Source organism: Saccostrea cucullata, unplaced genomic scaffold (genome assembly GCF_032062105.1).
Source record: "Saccostrea cucullata isolate Sc308-1 unplaced genomic scaffold, CSIRO_AGI_Scuc_v1 ctg2213, whole genome shotgun sequence".
Classification (NCBI taxonomy): domain Eukaryota; kingdom Metazoa; phylum Mollusca; class Bivalvia; order Ostreida; family Ostreidae; genus Saccostrea; species Saccostrea cuccullata.
Window position 1 is genome coordinate 12,219 of NW_026936721.1, and position 18,377 is coordinate 30,595.

At 34.1% G+C, this 18,377-nt stretch overlaps 1 pseudogene; it reads left to right on the forward strand.

The window, feature by feature from the left end:
- LOC134246336 (mitochondrial carnitine/acylcarnitine carrier protein-like) overlaps positions 1 to 18,377 on the forward strand; it is a 69,795-nt pseudogene that overhangs the window by 12,026 nt on the left and 39,392 nt on the right.

The following is an 18,377-nucleotide window of genomic DNA, read 5'->3' on the forward strand; positions in this document are numbered from 1 at the left end:
CTGTCTTAAAATTAGAATACATGCACAGTGTATGAATACATATCGGAATCGGTATGATTATTTAGGTGAAAGATGCCTAAGAGGAAATTAAAATGACAGACTAAAGTTGAATACAGAGAGATTGTGGACTATATTGTCAAGAATTATAATTTCTTTATAGTAAGTTTAATGGGGAATTATTTCACAATGCTCATTTTCCTTGGCGGCCGGCCGGCCAGCTGTTTGTCAGTTGCACTTCCTGTCCTGGCCGACTGACATAGACTCTTTGATATAATCAACTCCCAAAAATTATAATGAGCAATTATGTTTTCACTCTAAATGTTTATAAGAAAATTGTGAACAACCCATAATAGATCCATAAAATATTTGTGAATTTGCACCTTCTCTGAAAAACCCAGGGGGGGGGGGGGGGTAATTGTTCCTATTGGACAGTCCTAGTTTTATTTTGTTTTACCTGGTTGTGACGAAAATGACTTCTGTTTGATTTTGTCAAAAAAAGATAACAAAATTATTTGATATCAATTGCACAGGTCAATGTTAAAAAGTGAAATGAACACAAGTACACATTTAGTGAAATAAACAAAACAGAGAATGTAAGGGCCGGTACACACGGTAAGGCTTGCCTTATACCGAGGTAAGTCTCAAGCCTTACGTTTTGCAGGACGTATGGCTCTCATGTCCACACGTTAAAGCAGGACTTAACAATATCATAAACAACATTTGCATAAATTCCATGTTTTTTTTAACCATAAACAGTGTGCATTATTAAACAGAATAATAGATTACTAGCTAGGACTTTGAAATAGTTTTACTGACCAGTGCATTCACACTTCTTAACAAAGAAGAGGTGGTTAACTGAAGTATTTGTGGATATTTTCATTATCTTATTTGAATATAATTTGTGTTTTCTTCAAAATACCAACGTGAACCGTATGGTTTTATGAAAATAGATCGAACTTTGTGTAAATGGTTTTCAATGGTTAAGAAATAAATGTCAGCTAAGTCTTGTATTAAGAGACAGAGTAGTGTTCTATTCCTAAGTCAGACTTGCAAGGCTCGAAAAAAGGTGTATTAAGGGTGTACACACGGTAAGGCTAAAACTTAAGTTCCATGACTAATGAGGCAAGCCTTACTGGCCCTTAGACATACATATACTCTCAGCAGCAGCAACAAGGTAAAAGCAATCACGTGTAAAGAATGTGAAGTCTTAATAATAATACCCCAGTGTTGATATAATAGATAGGGAGTTTAATATGGCATATGCCTATTTAAGATTCATGTTCAACTTTAAATGTATAATGAATTCTAATTATACAATGTGTGCTATGACAGGGTTTCTTTGGATTGTACAAGGGAATGGCTGCTCCTGTGGCTGGTGTAACACCTATGTTTGCAGTGTGTTTCCTGGGCTTTGGTATAGGAAAATCTCTACAACAGAAGAGCCCTAATGATGACCTTACGTAAGTAAATTTCAGATTTCAAAGTACACAATAATTTTCAAGCTTTTTCTAAAAGTTTCAAGTCATGAAGTGAGCTTTTCTGATTGTGTCCATTCACTGTCCAGATCCTGGGACAAATCAAGGGGCATATTCTCTTGAAAAGGGAAATGATCAAGAAAAAGGAAATTTTTCAGTTGCAACTTCCCTTACTTATTCAGCAATATACCCTTATCACCTGCATACAGGGTTTATGTCTCTCAGCTGATTCGATACTTCTAGGCTTTAAAAAAAGTATGTTTGTTTCCTGTAACATTTTCAAAGAGTCAAGGGTCGGTAGGTTGTTTTTTTTTATACGCCTGTCTTAAGATGGGACGTATTATGTTATAGACTTTGTGTCCGTCCGTCTAGCTGTTAGCTTTTCTCGTGTCCAGCTCATAACTTTAATACTATTAGGCCTAGAGTTATCATATTTTATCAGCTGATACATCTTGGGTAGAAAAGTAGGTCGCATCTGACCTATGATTAAAAATTTATAGTCAAACATGGAAAAAATCCTTTCTGGCCCATAACTAGAAAATTATTAGACTAGAAGGTGTGTTGAGACCTATTTCAAGGTCACTGTGACCTTTAATTTAAGTGAAATTTTAAAAGAAAATGTGTCTTTTTAGCTCACCTGAGCCAAAGGCTCAAGTGAGCTTTTCTAATCACATTTTGTCCGTCATCTGCCTGTCTGTCTGTAAACTTTTAAAAAACATTTTTGACTTCTCAAGAACCACTGGGCCAATTTTAACTAAACTGGGTACAGAGCATCCTTGGGTGAAGGGGAGTTTAAATTGTTTAAATGAAGGGCCAAGTCCAATTACACGAGGAGATAATCAAGAGAAGACAAAAATAGGTTGGGATCTCAAGAACCATTGGGCCAGGAAAGATGAAACTCATGTGGAATCATCCTCAGGTAGTGTGGGTTTAAGTTTATACAAATCATGACCCCCAGGGCAAGGGTGGGGACACAATGGCCGATCAAAGTTTTACATATTAGGAATATGTAGGGAAAATCTTTAAAAATCTTCTTCTCAAGAACCATTGGGACAGGAAAGATAAAACTCATGTTAAATCATCCTCAGGTAGTGTACGAGGGTCGTTAGAAAAGTTCGCGGACACTTTGAATTACGGAAAATCTATTTTGTACTGTGAAGTATGACCTATGTCTGAATAAATTCCTTCATTTTGTTTATTGGTATGTAAAAATTCAGGTCCATAGAATAAAATCTTGAAAATTTACAACGATTTTTACTATGAGGTCATGGAATTCACGGAGCAATCACTTGACGTAAGGCGACGTGACAACCCGATTTCAACCGGCAAAGTTCTATAAATCTTTCATTTCTTCAGATTTTTCTTATCTATTTTCTACTTTAAAATTGAATATCTATATCAAGACATATTACTTTTCTTTTATATAATGTCTTTTGTACTGATTCGGATATTATTGAGATCTTTAAAAAAGTCTATGCAGTTAATCGATCAGGTATGGAAACTATGCAAAACCATATAGGCGCAACGCAACGTCCATGCGATACGGGGGTATTGAAGTATCGATGGAGGTAATCATTCAAAATGTTAATCCTTCCATTCTTATGAAGCTACAACCATTTGAAAACTTGTCCTTTGTAGGTGTAGGAAATTCCCGGCAGCATCTTGAACATTTTAATCTCTTTTCAGACATTTTCCAGTCTGCAAACATAATTTTTACATAGTGCAGTGCTCCATGACACTAAATGACGTTCCGATTTTTGGCTGTGTTTTTAAGCGTTGATCAGGTAAAAACGGCTATAAAACAGTCATATACCCTCCAATTTAGTTCAAAATTTTTCCCAGTGACGTTTCATGAATACTATAGCGGCAGGTAAAATATCATAAAACTCTTTGCGGTACAATTGTGCAATTTTTAATTTTAATAAAGAGTCTTTGTGATGTAAACATGCCAAAATGTAGCATGCTCCGTGAAGCAAGATTTATCAAAATAAAAAAGCTGTATATTTTTCAATAATCATCGGAGAGCAACAAATTCTTGTATATTAATTGGAAAAAAGGTAAAGATTTTATCTGCAAAGTTTGACCGGTTTCGTGGAAATAGCGCGCTCACAATAAAACTTGTCCGCGAACTTTTCTAGCACCCCTCGTACATTCAAGTTTGTTCAAATCGTGGCCCCCGGTGGTAGGGTGGGGCCACAATGGCTGATCAAAATTTAACATAGGAATATATAGGAAAAATCTTTGAAAATCTTTTTCTCAAGATCCATTGGGACAGGAAAGATGAAACTCATGTTGAATCATCCTCAGAGAGTGTACATTCAAGTTTGTTCAAATCATGGTCCTTGGGGCTAGGGTGGGGCCACAATGGCTGATCAAATTTTTACATAGGAATTTTATAGGGAAATCTTTAAAAATTTTCTTCTCAAGTACTGCAAAGCCATGATTAGCAATATTTTTATGGAAGCATCGTCAGATACTATAGATTCTAGTTTGTTCAAATCATAACCCCCAGGGATAGGGTGGGGCCACGATGGGGGATCAAAGTTTTACATTAAAATATCATTAAAAAATCTTCTTCCCAAGATTAGCAAAGCCATGATTAGTGGTACTAGTATTTATATAATAATAGTAATATGGAAGAATTCTCATATAGTGTAGAATTGAATTTGTTCAAATCATAACCCCCAAGGGTGGGGTAAGCCACAATGCTAGTTCAAAGTTTTGCATAGAAAAACTAGGGCTAAATTGTAACGGGGACCATTAAAGATGTTCCCCAAACACTCCCCAACTCCCTTTTGGTGCCATATTCCCTTTAAAAGCTCTTTTAAATAAGATATGCTTTATGCAATTTAGACTTAAACAACGTTTTCCCAGAAGAATACAAAATATATTTATATTTTAGCATAGCACGCCTGTGCATGTGAATGCATGTGCGTAATGACCATATCATCTTGTCTACACTATCTATATATTTTAATATACTTTTAAAATATCAAAGCAATTAATTATTAAAAAATACACTCATTCAAGTGTATTTTTAATTTTACTCATTTCACATGCACGCACGTGCAAGCATGTACATGATGACCATACCCTCTTTTAGGAGTTCATTATGTCTATCTATGATATAATTCCCATCATGTTTGGTTAGAAACCAAGGGAGTTATAACTATTTAAAGTTTAAGCCAGTCAGATTGTAGCGCACGTGCATACACGTGATTTCATGAAAATATTATATATCATATTGTAGGATATCTTAATACAAGACTATGTTTTTAATTTCAAAGTATTTCGTCAAAATACAAAAAAGATATTGAGATTTTTGTTTCAGCCAATCAGAGCAAAGTGCATGTGCACGCACGTGCATGCATGTGCATGATGACCATACCCTCTTGTAGGAGTCCCTTATGTCTGTCTATGTTCTAAATCCCATCATGATTGGTTGAAAAACAAGGGAGTTATAGCCATTTAAATTTTAAGCCAATCAGATTGCAGCGCACGTGCATGGGCGTGTTTTCATGACATTTGACTTAAAAAGGTTTTAGCTCAGTTGGGCGAACAGTTTCTGAGAACACTCGCGGACAAAAAAGTACCGGAGAAGAAATAAGAAGAAAAAAGAATAATAACTAGATACGATCTCGTTGCGAGCAACGAGAGGTCTTCCGTCTGATTCAGGAAAAAGAAACGCACGTAAAATCGAGCTGAAAAGAGATTCAAAATTTTGGTCACAAGGAGGATTGAACCCATGTCGCCAACGTGAATGCGCTTTTTTTTACTTTTTTATCCTCAACACGCTAACCATTAAGCTATTGGGAGAACTGCTCTAAATATACTTGTGTATAATTTTGCAACAGTTCACCTGTCTAAGAATTATAAAAAGCATTCATAATTTTGCGCCAAACGCCACGAGTAAATATTCGTGCCTTTTCTTTGGACTGATCTATCTAATAGGTATGATAGCTTCAATTAAATTTTTAAAAATAAAAAATTCTTAGCGCCTTTATTTTATTTCGACGTTAAGAAGGTATATGTAACACATTATACACATTACATATCGTATCTAGCCCAGTTACACTAAAGCAGTGAAACGGAAATTAAGTTTTCAGATTGACACTCAGTTGCAATGTACTACTACGTGAGAGTCGAAGTAGTCTTTTACATTTCATGTATCCTTATGTCAGAATCGTTTCATCAAATGCTCAGCTGCCTCCATAAACCCCTACTCGCGAAATGGCGGAGTCTACGGAGACAGCCGCCATTTTGGACCCGCTTCAGATTTTTGAATGTTAATATCTAGACTTTGGATTTGTCAATATTCAAACAGATTATATAGTAAGCATCATTTGTAAGGTCTCTATTACCCACGCTAAAAATACTTCAAAGATATTGAAAAACAAAAAAGTTGACTTTTTAAATTCGCATCTGGTAACAACAGGAAGTACTGACGACGAACGAAAAGTTGCGTCCTGGATAGTAATTACGATGATCTATCATCCCTAAAAGTTTCATTTTGATATCTTTTACCGTTCTTGAGATAATCCGTGGACAAAATGTCATTTTAAAATCAGGAAATGTCCCGTAACTTGGCATCGGAAGCGAATCTTCAAAAAATCTCTCGGATGAAATAACTTCAGATAATAACACATTGTTTCCGAAAATTTCATGAAAATCCGTAAAAGTGATTAGTCTTTCGAGAAATCGCATGCACAAAAATAGATGGGCGGAAAAATAATAATAATAATAATAACTATGTGTCTCGGTTGATGGCAACACGATCTCTTTGCAAGCAACGAGAGGTCTTCCGTCCAATTCAGGAAAAAAAACCTCGTAAAATCGAGCTGAAAAGTGATTAAAAGATCTTTGGACACACTGGTAATTGAAACAGGTCACCAGCGTTAAAATTCAATACGCTATCTATTACGCTATTTGATCCTCCTACTTTACTTGTATGTACATGTAATTCTGCAATAGTTAATATGTCTTAGAATTCTGAAAGGAGAGTCACTATTCATAATTTCGCGTCAAACGCCATGAGTAAATCGTGTCTTCTCTTCGGAATGTTCTACTAAATTGGTGTGATATCTTCAATGAAATAAAAAAATATATAGAAGTTCTTATCGCCTAAATTTCGAGGTATAGAAAGTATATTTAATACATTCTACACATTTGATAAACACTTTAGTTTAACACAGCAGCATTGCAACGTAGTTACTACGTGAAAATCAACGTATTCAGTTACATTTTATCTATCCTTATATTACTTTCATTCAAGCAAACGCTCAGATGCCTCTTTAACCCCCTACACGTGAAATGTCGGAGTTGACAGAGACAGCCGCCATTTTGGTCCCGCTTCAGATTTTTGGAAGTTAATATCTAGAGTTTAGATGTATCAATTTTCAAACAAATTATATAGTAAGCATCAATAAAAGGGTCTCTATTACCATTCCAAAAATAAATGAAAAATATTGAAAAACAAAGAAAATTGAAAAATTGGACTTTTTAAATTGGCTTCCGGAAGGAACAGGAAGTACTGACGATGAACGAAAAGTCGCGTCCTGGAAAGTATTGATCATCATCTATAAACTCTGAAAGTTTCACATTGATATCTTTTACCGTTTTTAAGATTATCCGTGGACAAAATGTCATTTTAAAATCAAGAAAATGGTCCAGAACTTGGCACCAGAGAGGAATATCCAAAAACTGTCACGGAACTTTCAAGAGTATCTTACAACACATTTTTCCTGAAAATTTCATGTAATTCTATCCAGTAGTTGTCGAGAAATCATGTCAGAAAAATAATAATAACTAGATATGAAATTTGTTGCGAGCAACGAGAGGTCTTCCGTCTGATTGCGGAAAGAAAACGTAAAATCAATCTGAAAAGGTAAAAAAAGATTTGCACACAAGGGGGATTGAGCCCAAGTCGCCAGCATGAAATTCCAACGCACTAAATATTCCGCTATTGGGACCTCTACTCTAAATCTACTTTTATATATTTACGAAATAGTGCTTCTCTCTTAAAATTATGAAAAGCGGGTCACTATTCAAAATTTAGCGCCAAACGCCACGAGTTAATCTTCGCGCCTTTTCTTTGGAATGTTCTATTAAATAGGTGGGATAGCTTCAATGAAATTGAACAAAGAACTTTTTTATAGTCAAAGATTCGGGGTTTAGAAAGTATATTTAAAACATTTTACAAATTCCATATTGTATATATGTATGTAACACTAAAGCGGTCGAACTGTTATGAATTTTTAACTTTTTTAGCTCACCTGAGCCAAAGGCTCAAGTGAGCTTTTCTGATCACATTTTGTCCGGCGTCCGTCTGTCTGTCTCAAAAACCGCTGGGCCAATTTCAACCAAACTTGCCACAAAGTATCCTTGGGTGAAGGGGATTCAAGTTTGTTCAAATGAAGGGCCACTCCCTTATTCAAGGGGAGATAATTGGGAATTAATGAAAATTTAGTGGCATATTTTAAAAATCTTCTCAAGAACCACTGCGCCAGGAAAGATAAAACTTATGGGAAACATCCTCAGGTAGTGTTGTTCAAATCATGACCCCCGGGGGTAGGGCGGGGCCAAAATGGCTGACCAAAGTTTTACATAGAAATATATAGGAAAATTCTTTAAAAATCTTCTCAAGAATGACAAAGCCATAATTCATCATATTTATATGGAAGCATGCTCAGGTAGTGTAGATTCAAGTTTGTTCAAATCATGACCCCCGGGGGTAGGGCGGGGCCAAAATGGCCGACCAAAGTTTTACATAGAAATATATAGGAAAATTCTTTAAAAATCTTCTTCTCAAGAATGACAAAGCCATAATTCATCATATTTATATGGAAGCATGCTCAAGTAGTGTAGATTCAAATTTGTTCAAATCATGACCCCCAGGGGTAGGCCAAAGTTTTTAAAGATATATATATAGGAAAATTCTTTAAAAATCATTTTCTAAAAGATAGCAAATCCATGATTGGTCATGGGACTACTTTTGGATTTAAACTTTACAATAAAAAGCCATTTTCTACTTTTTCCTACCCGTAGTGCTCAGGTGAGCGATGTGGCCCATGGGCCTCTTGTTCTATTTCCTGTTTATCCTGGGAACTATTCCTATAAGTTAATCGAAAAAGGTTGAAACGTTTCGCCGAAAAACATGGCTCGCCCTACTACGGTAAAGGAATCTGATATCATTTATGCTCAATAACTTGAATCAGGTCTTTAAGAAGAATGCTAAATAAAAATGAAGTGATCTTTTAAAAAAATTGTTTTCTTATATTTGTCTTATTTATTAGTTTAATATGACACAAGTGTGCATAGGTAAAACAGTGGCTATGATTTAAAGTTACAATATTAATTGATATTCTTTTTTGAGAAAGTATTACTCATAAGTATGATTTAAGATCTGTTTTTTCCGTCATGCACAAAAGATATTAGGTATCGAATTTCATTTGCACATTTAGTCTTCTCTTTTTCTACTTTGAAAAGCAGCCAAAACAATTATAGAAGACGTTAGTTTGACATAGAACTGCAACGAAACTACGACTTGACAATTCAAGTATTCCTTTACATTTCATTTATCCTTATGTTACTTTCGTTCAAGCAAACGTTCGGCTGCCCTCCGTTAACCCCTATTGCGAAATGTCGGCGTTGACAGAGACAGCCGCCATTTGGACCCGCTTCAGATTTTTGAATGCTAATATCTAGAGTTTTGATTTATCAACATTCAAACAAATTATATAGTAAGCATTATAAGGAGGGTTTCTATTAACATACCAAAAATAAATGAAAAATATTGAAAAACAAAAAAGTTAGAAAATACAATTTTTTTAAAATTTGCACATCGTAACAACCGGAAGTACTGACGACGCACAAAAAGGTGATTCTGCAAAACACAAAGTCATGAACTATCATCTCCAATAAGTCTCCAGTTCATATACTTAGCCATTTTCGAGAGAAAGGGGCGACAAAATCGCATTTTAAAATCAGGAAATTGTCCATAACTTGGCACCAGAAGCGAATTTTCCAAATTTCTCTACGGATGTAACAACTTCATATAATGACATATATTTTTTGAAAGTTTCATTAAAAACCGCTGGACAGTTTTCGAGAAATCGCCTGCACAAAATTTTGTCAAAAAAAAGAATAATAATAATAATAACTAGATGATAAACTCGTTGCGAGCAACGAGAGGTCTTCCGTCTGATTCCGGAAAAAAAACGAAAAATCGAGCATGAAAAAGTACAAAAGATTTGCACACAAGGGGGATTGAACCCAAGTCGCTAGCATGAATTTCCAATGCACTAAATATTACACTATCGGAACCTCTACTCTAAATCTGCTTGTATATATTAACGAATATGCTTCTCTCTTAAAATTATGAAAGGCAGGTCACTATTCAAAATTTAGCGCCAAATGCCACGAGTTAATCTTCGCGCTTTTCTTTAGAATGTTCTATTAAATAGGTGTGATAGCTTCAATGAAATTAAAAAAGAACGTTCTTATAGCCTAAGAGAGATTTAGAAAGTAAGTTTACACATTTTAAAAATTCCATATTGTATATATGCATGTAACACTAAAGCGGTGAAACAGTTATGATTTTTTTTTCAATTTCCTGTTTATCCCCAAAGTGAACTATCCCGATTAGTTAATCGAAAAAGGTTGAAATGTTTCGCAGAGAAAAACATGGCTCGCCCTTCGATGGTCAAGGAATCAGATATCATTTTTGCTTAATAACTTGAATCTGGTCATCGAGACAAGAAAGCTAAAATAAACTCCATGAAGCGATCTTTAAAAAAATCTTTTTCTTATTTTTGTCTTATTCATTAGTTTAATATTGACACAAGTGTGCATAGGAAAAACAGTTATATACGATTTATACTGACAATATTAATTGATATTCTTTTTTGAGAAAGTATTATTTTTAAGTTTGATTTAAAATCTGTTTTTCTGTGATGCACAAAAGATATTACGTATCGAATTTCATTTGCACATTTAGTCTTTTGTTTTTCTACTTTGAAAACCAGCCAAAACCAATTATAGGAGACGTTAGTTTGACACAGAACTGCAACGAAACTACGATGTGAGGATCCAAGTATTCCTTTACATTTCATTTATTCTTGTGTTTCTTGAAAACCGCTCAAGTTTTCGAGAAACGCGTGCACAAACCATATAGCGAAATGTAATAATAATAAGAAACAGCCGCCATTTTGGACCCGCTTCAGATTTTAATAAGAAAATGCTAATATATAAGAGTTTCAAAGATCAATATTCAAACAAATTAAATAGTAAGCATTATAAGGAGGGTTTCTATTAACATACCAAAAATTACGAATTTTTAAAATTTCCATTTCGTAAAGACCGGAAGTACTGACGACGCACGAAAAGGTGATTCTGCAAACCAGAAAGTCATGATCTATCATCTCCAATAAGTCTCCCTATCATATACTTAGCCATTTTCGATATAGTGCACGACAAAATCTTCTCTCAATATGAAAGGGTCGCTATTCAAATTCCAAAAATAAATAAAAAATATTGAAAAACAAAAAAGTGTAGAAAATACAATTTTTAAAAAAATTCGTTTCTCCTAACGACAGGAAGTAGCGACGACGAACGCATTTTACAATTTCCATATTGTATATAAATATCACCATCTATAATCCGGTGAAAGTTTCATGTTGATATATCTTACCGTTTTTGAGTTTGATCGTGGACAAAATGTCATTTCAATTTCAGGAAATGTCCCGTAACTTGGCACCAGATAGGAATTTTCAAAAAATCTTCCGGATATATAAAATTCATATAACGACACATCTTTTCTTATTTTTGTAAATTTCACGTCATTACACCCAGTAGTCTTCGAGAAATCGCGTGCACAAAATTAGAAAGTCAAAAAAATAATAAAAAGAATATTAATAATAATAATAATAATAATAAGAAACAGTAGAGTCACTACAAGGTCTTCCGTGAAGACGGAAGACCTTAATAATAAGAAACAGTAGAATCACTATAAGGTCTTCCGTGAAGACGGAAGACCTTAACTATTGCGAAATGATCTCGTTGCCAGCAACAGAGGTCTTCCGTCCGATTTTTGAAAATATATCGTAAAATCGAGCTGAGAAGTAATTAAAAATTTTGGTCACAAGGAGGATTAAATGAAAGGTCACCAGCATGAAAATCCAATCCGCTTTTTTTCCCTTTTATCCCCAACACGCTAACCATTACGCTATTGGGAGTACTGCTCTAAATGTACTTTTGTATACTTCTAAGCTACAGTACATATCCTAAGAATTATAAAAGACGGGCCACTATTCATAATTTCGCGCAAAATCTTCGCGCCTTTTCTTTGGACTGATCTATTAAATAGGTGTGATAGCTTCAATGAAATTAAGAAAAAAGAACGTTCTCATAGCCTACATTTCGAGGTTTAAAAGTATATTTAACATATTGTACACATTCTATAGAAAAGTAACACAAGAGCAGTGAAATGACTAGAATTTTAAACATTTATTTCTCGTCTCAGAAGTGAACTATGCCGATTAGTTACACTTTCATAAAAAGGTTGAAATTTTCGCCGAAAAACATGCCTCGCTCTACGACAAAAAGGAATTAGATACCATTTATGTTCAATAACTTGAATCAGATCTTTGAGAAAAGAATGTTAATATAAACTCCATTAGACGATCTTATTAAAATGGTTTTCTTATTTTTGTCTCTTGTATTAGTTTAATATGACACAAGTGTGCATGGGAAAAACAGTGGTTACGTTTTATACTTACTATATTTACATTTGCTGATGTCTTTCCTTATATAAATGCTAATAAAATGGACATTCAATTTTTAATGACATGCAGTCGGTCAAAAAAAGGAATAATAATAATAAGAAACATGATCAAATTTTCTTAAGTATGAAAACCAAACTGCACGAGCCATTTGAAAAGTTCCGATTGTGACGTCAAATGACATCGCAGAAACGTTAAGTTGCATTTCAAAAGCAAAGTCTAAGTAATGCCTATATTTCCTTGTAACACGACTAAAAGCATAAAATATAAATATCAGAAATAAAATATCATTTTTAGAGTTTCACTGGTTATGACATGAAGTCAGTACATGATCAAATCTAAATTTGATCATGTGACCGACTTCATGTCATACCCCAATGAAACTCTAAAAATGATATTTTCTTTCCTAAATATACATCGATATTGTTTCTTGAAAACCTATAACTTATAATTATGATTTAAGATCTGTTTTTCCATCTTGAAAAACAAATGATAATAGGTATCTCTCATTTGCACATTTAGTCTTTTCTTTTTCTACTTTGAGAACCAACCAAAACCTTATAGAAGACGTTTGAGAAGACCCTGGAATACTGTAAATGTATTACATTTAGCGATGTATTCTATTTAGCGATTTTGGCGGAAATCAGAGTTCGCTAATTCAAGTACGCCGCTAAATGTCTTGTATATTAACTTTTATAACAAGTAAATTCAGACAGCGCTAAATCAAATCTACGCTAACTGTTTGAAAATTGAATTACCGCCAAATATCGTACACGCCAAATGTAATACACTTACAGTAAATCTTTATTTTGTCACAGAATTGTAACGTAATTACTACGTGACAATCAACGTATTCATTTACATTTCTTTTATCCTTATGTTACCTTCGTTCAAACAAACACCCGACTGCCTCCGTAAACCTCTATTGCGAAATGTCGGAGTTGACAGAGACAGATGCCATCTTGGTCACGCTTCAGATTTTCAAATGTTAATATCTAGAGTTTTGATTTATCAATATTCAAACAAATTATATAGTAAGCATCAATAGAAGGGTCTCTATTAGCATTCCAAAAATAGATAAAATATGTTGAAAAACAAAAAAGTTAGAAAATACGATTTTTTTTTTATTTGCATCTCCTAACGACAGGAAGTATTGACGATGAACAAAACTTCGCGTCCTGGATAGTGAATATCACGATCTATCATCCCTGAAAGTTTCATGTTGATATCTTTTACCGTTTTTGAGTTTAATGGTGGACAAAATGTCATTTTAATTTTAGAAAATTGTCCGTAACTTGGCACCGGAAGTGAGTTTCCAAAAAATCGCTCAGATAGATCAAGTTCATGTTATGACACATCTTTTCTGAAAATTTCATGCAATTTCATCCAGTAGTCTTCGAGAAATCGCGTGCGCAAAATTTTGGAAAAAAAATAATAAGAATAATAATAATAACTAGATGAGATCTCAGTGCGAGCAACGAATAGGTCTTCCGTTGAATTTCTCGATAAGATGAGATGTGATTTTGACTGAGATATTCATTAAAAGAGAATGACATTAAGTTATCCTTCATTGAATTTAAAGTTTCTGATTTTTATCACGATATTCTGAACATCTTTTGTTCAATATGGCCTATAAAAATACTCCTCCTTTTCGAGACGTAAAGCATAAAAAATATAGCATTCTGGCCCCTTGTGACCCCTAATTACGTAACATACGAACAAAATTTTATCATATATTTTTACAAATCGTTAAGATGAATACTTTTGCTTCAGTAATGTAAAACAAAATATTGATCATTAGAGAATTATAGATAAAAGACTTTTGGCCCCTCTGAGCCCCTAATTTGAGGGGTCAGCCCCTTTTTCTTGATATCAAATGAAAGGTCTTGTCATTTAAAGATTTTTTGTTCAACACTTATTCAGAGATTTCTTTTCGTTGTGGAGATATGCTAAATGAAAATATTTAAGGGCCACCACTACAAGTCCTTAATGGGGCCGTTTTACAAAAATTCAACGTATGCATATTGTTTAGAACATTATTCTGACTATCTTTTGTTCAATATTGCTTATCAAAATATTTCCCCTTTTTGAGATATAAATCATCAAAGATTTGACATTCTGGCCCCTTGTGACCCCTTATTACGTAACATATGATTCAAATTTTATCATATATTGTTGCAAATCGTTAAGATGAATATCTTTGCTTCTGTAATGTATCACAAAATATTGATCATTAAAGAGTTAAAGATGAAAGAATTTTGGCCCCTCTGAGCCCCTAATTTGAGGGGTCAGCCCTTTTCCTTGATACCAAATGAAAGATCTTGTGATTTTGAAGAATTTTTGTTCAACACTTGTTCAGAGATTTCTTTTCGTTGTGGAGATATGCTGAATAGAAATATTTAGGGGCCATCGCTCAAGGTCCTTAATGGGGCCGTTCTACAAAAAATCAAAGTATGCATATTCTTTAGAACATTACTCTGACCATCTTTTGTTCAATATTGCTTATCAAAATATTCCCCCTTTTTGAGATATAAAGCGTCAAATATTTGACATTCTGGTCCCTTGTGACCCCTAATTACGTAATATATGATAAAAATTGTGTCATATATTGTTGCAAATCGTTAAGATGAATATCTTTGCTTCTGTATTGTATCACAAAATATTGATCATTAAAGAGTTAAAGACGAAAGACTTTTTGCCCCTCTGAGCCCCTAATTTGAGGAGTCAGCCCCTTTTTCTTGATATGAAATGAAAGATCTTGTGATATCAAAGACTTTTTGTTCAACACTTATTCAGAGATTTCTTTTCGTGGTGGAGATATGCTGAATGGAAATATTTAGGGTCCACCCCTACAAGTCCTTAATGGGGCCATTTTACAAAAATTCAAAGTATGCATATTGTTTAGAATATTATTCTGACCATCTTTTGTTCAATATTGCTTATCAAAATATTCCCTCTTTTCAAGATACAGTGGATCCCGCTTAATCAAATAGTTAGTTTGTCAGCCTTCTGTTATCAGTATAGCCGAATATTCGAATTGCCGATTGCTCCATTTCAAGTCCAAACAAAGATGTATAGAGCTACATGTATTGACAATACATCGTAGCAAATTTCAAACTTGCACTTTCGTTTCGTTTGATTACTTTACCTGGAGATTCTCCAAAAATGAAATGTTATACTTACTTACTAATTTAATGCGACAACATTTTTCTAATAAAATGACTTATAAAATTGTAAACTTTCTCAGCTTTTTTCACAATCTGTCCATGTTTCGTCGTCGTCGTTGTTGTCGTTGTCGTCGTCGTCGTTGTAAACTTTTCACGCATCTTCTTGTAAGAACCACTGGGCCAATTTATGACCAAACTTAAAAACTTGGGTGAAGGGGATTCAAGTTTGTTAATTTAAGGGCCACGCCCATTTCCAAGGGGAGATAACTATGAATTTGTTAAAAATTAATGGCATTTTTAAAAAATCTTCTTCTCCAGAAATGCTAATAAAGCATGAAACTCATGTGGAATTTTTTTAGGATAGTGTAAATTCAAGTTTGTTCAAATCATGACCCCAGGGGCAAGGGTGGGGCCAATATGGCAGACCCAATTTTTACATAGGAATATATAGGAAAAATCTTTAAAAATCTTCTTCTAAGAACACTGGGTCAGGAAAGATAAAACTCATGTTATCCTCAGGTAGTGTAGATTCAAGTTTGTTCAAATGATGACCCCCGGGGGGGGGGGCCAAAATGGCTGACCCAAGTTTTACATAGGAATATATAGGAAAAATCTTCAAAAAATCTTCTTCTGAAAAGAACTGGGCCAGGAAAGAATGTAGAAATTTGACCCTTTGTTTACATTAGCTTTACATAGGAATATATTTTCTTTAAAAAATCTTCTTCTAAGACCACTGGAGCCAGGAAAGATTTTAAAATGTGGAATCACTTTCAGGTACACATTCAAGTTTGAATTACCCCCCCGGCAAGGGTGGGGCCAAAATGGCTTACCCTACTTTTACATAGGAATATATAAGAAAAATCTTTAAAAATCTTCTTTAAGAACCACTGGGCACAAGTACTTCAAAGCCATGATTAGTGATATTTTATTGGAATCATCAACTAAGGTAGTGTAGATCATTAAAATAAAAAAAGTTTCATGCCCCCCCAAACCCCCACCATCACCTCAGTAAACGTTCAGTTCTGATCTTATATGTGCTTTTTCCTAGCCGATGTGCTCAGGTGAGCGCTGTGGCCCCTGGGCCTCTTGTTTTTAATAGTTATTGCCATCTTTAATCAGCACATGTTTACATTCCTTCTTCGAAGGCAGCCATTTTGGAAACGGAAGTAGACTAAATGTCTGACTTTATTCCGTGATTTATTTTTCCCCGGATAAATGGTACAATAATATTAAAAAAATATATATATTAAATTGTTTTGTTTTATTTGTTTCTTTAACATAGTTATGTATTTCATACTGTTTGTGACAATTCTCAAGTCAATAGTCCTGTAACTATGATGCATTTTAATGTCCCAGCAAATTATCATACACAAGCTTATACGTTCAATAATTAAAATCTAACTTTGGAAAAAATTGCAAACAATTATCATAATTATCGAGTACATCACTGAAAAGTAATTTAATTAAACCCAAGCTGATCATCATAACTGTATCAAAACATATCAATCTAGTGTGCCAATTATTAACACAGGTAAGGTGACTGCGTGCATTCAGCCGTAACTAATCCCCTCATTATCGTACTCAAGGTGTCAGACAGAGTAAACAAAGGCTTCACTAGGGAAGTTAGAGGTGTGAACAAGGTCACAATTATAAAAAAATACTACGATGAACCAAATTTTTGTATCAGATAAAACGAAATTCTAATATTTTCTTATCAGAATATCAGGTGAAATTATTAATAAATATAGAAGAAATGGTTTTCTGCTCTGAAATTATATTGGAATAGCCGAAATATTCGTTTAACCGCTATCAGATTAAGTGGAAGCCACTGTAATATAAAGCGTCAAAGATTTAGCATTCTGGCCCCTTGTGACCCCAAATTACGTAAGATATGCTTAAAAGTTTATAATATATAGTTGAAAATGGTTGAAAATTAAAAAATATCGAAAAATCAAGCAGAAAAAGTGATAATTTTTTTTGGACACACGGGGGATCGAACCCGGGTCGCCTGCGTGACAATCCAACGCGCTAACCATTTGGCCATTGTGATCACCGCTTCGAGTTTTCAAATGCAAATATCTCGAGATTGGCTTTTTCAATTTTCAAACAAATTACATATTTTGCTTCTGCAAAAGTGTCTCTATTCAATTCTTAAACAAAAATATATAAAAAGAAAAGTTGAAAAGTTGCGTTTTTTAAATTCGTTTCCGGTATCGACCGGAAGTATTGACAACCCACGAAAAGACGATTCTACAACACTATAAATCATGAACTATCATCTCCAATTAATCTTCAGTTCATATTTTAAGCAGTTTTTGCTACTAAATCAAGACAAAACTGCATTTAAAAATCAGAAAATTGTCCATATCTCATGACTGGAAGTGACGTCATAAAAACGCTTAAAAACCTATCAAGATCGATTGATTAGCTATTACATATGAAAATTTCATGTAAATCGGCCGAGCCGTTTCTGAGAAATTGCATACACAAAATCGGTTGGAAGAATAATAATAATAATAACTAGATGAGAAACTCGTTGCGAGCAACGAGAGGTCTTCCATCCGATTCCGGAAAGAAGACGTAAAATCGAGCTGAAAAAGTAAAACAAAGATTTGCATAGAAGGGGGATTGAACCCAAGTCGCTAGCATGAATTTCCAACGCACTAAATATTACGCTATCGGGACCTCTACTCTAAATCTGCTTGTATATATTAACGAATATGCTTCTCTCTTAAAATTATGAAAGGCAGGTCACTATTCAAAATTTAGCGCCAAATGGCACGAGTTAATCTTTGCGCTTTTTCTTTAGAATGTTCTATTAAATAGGTGTGATAGCTTCAATGAAATTAAAAAAGAACGTTCTTATAGCCAAAGATTCGAGATTTAGAAAGTATGTTGAACACATTTTAAAAATTCCATATTGTACATATGCATGTAACACTAAAGCGGTGAAACGG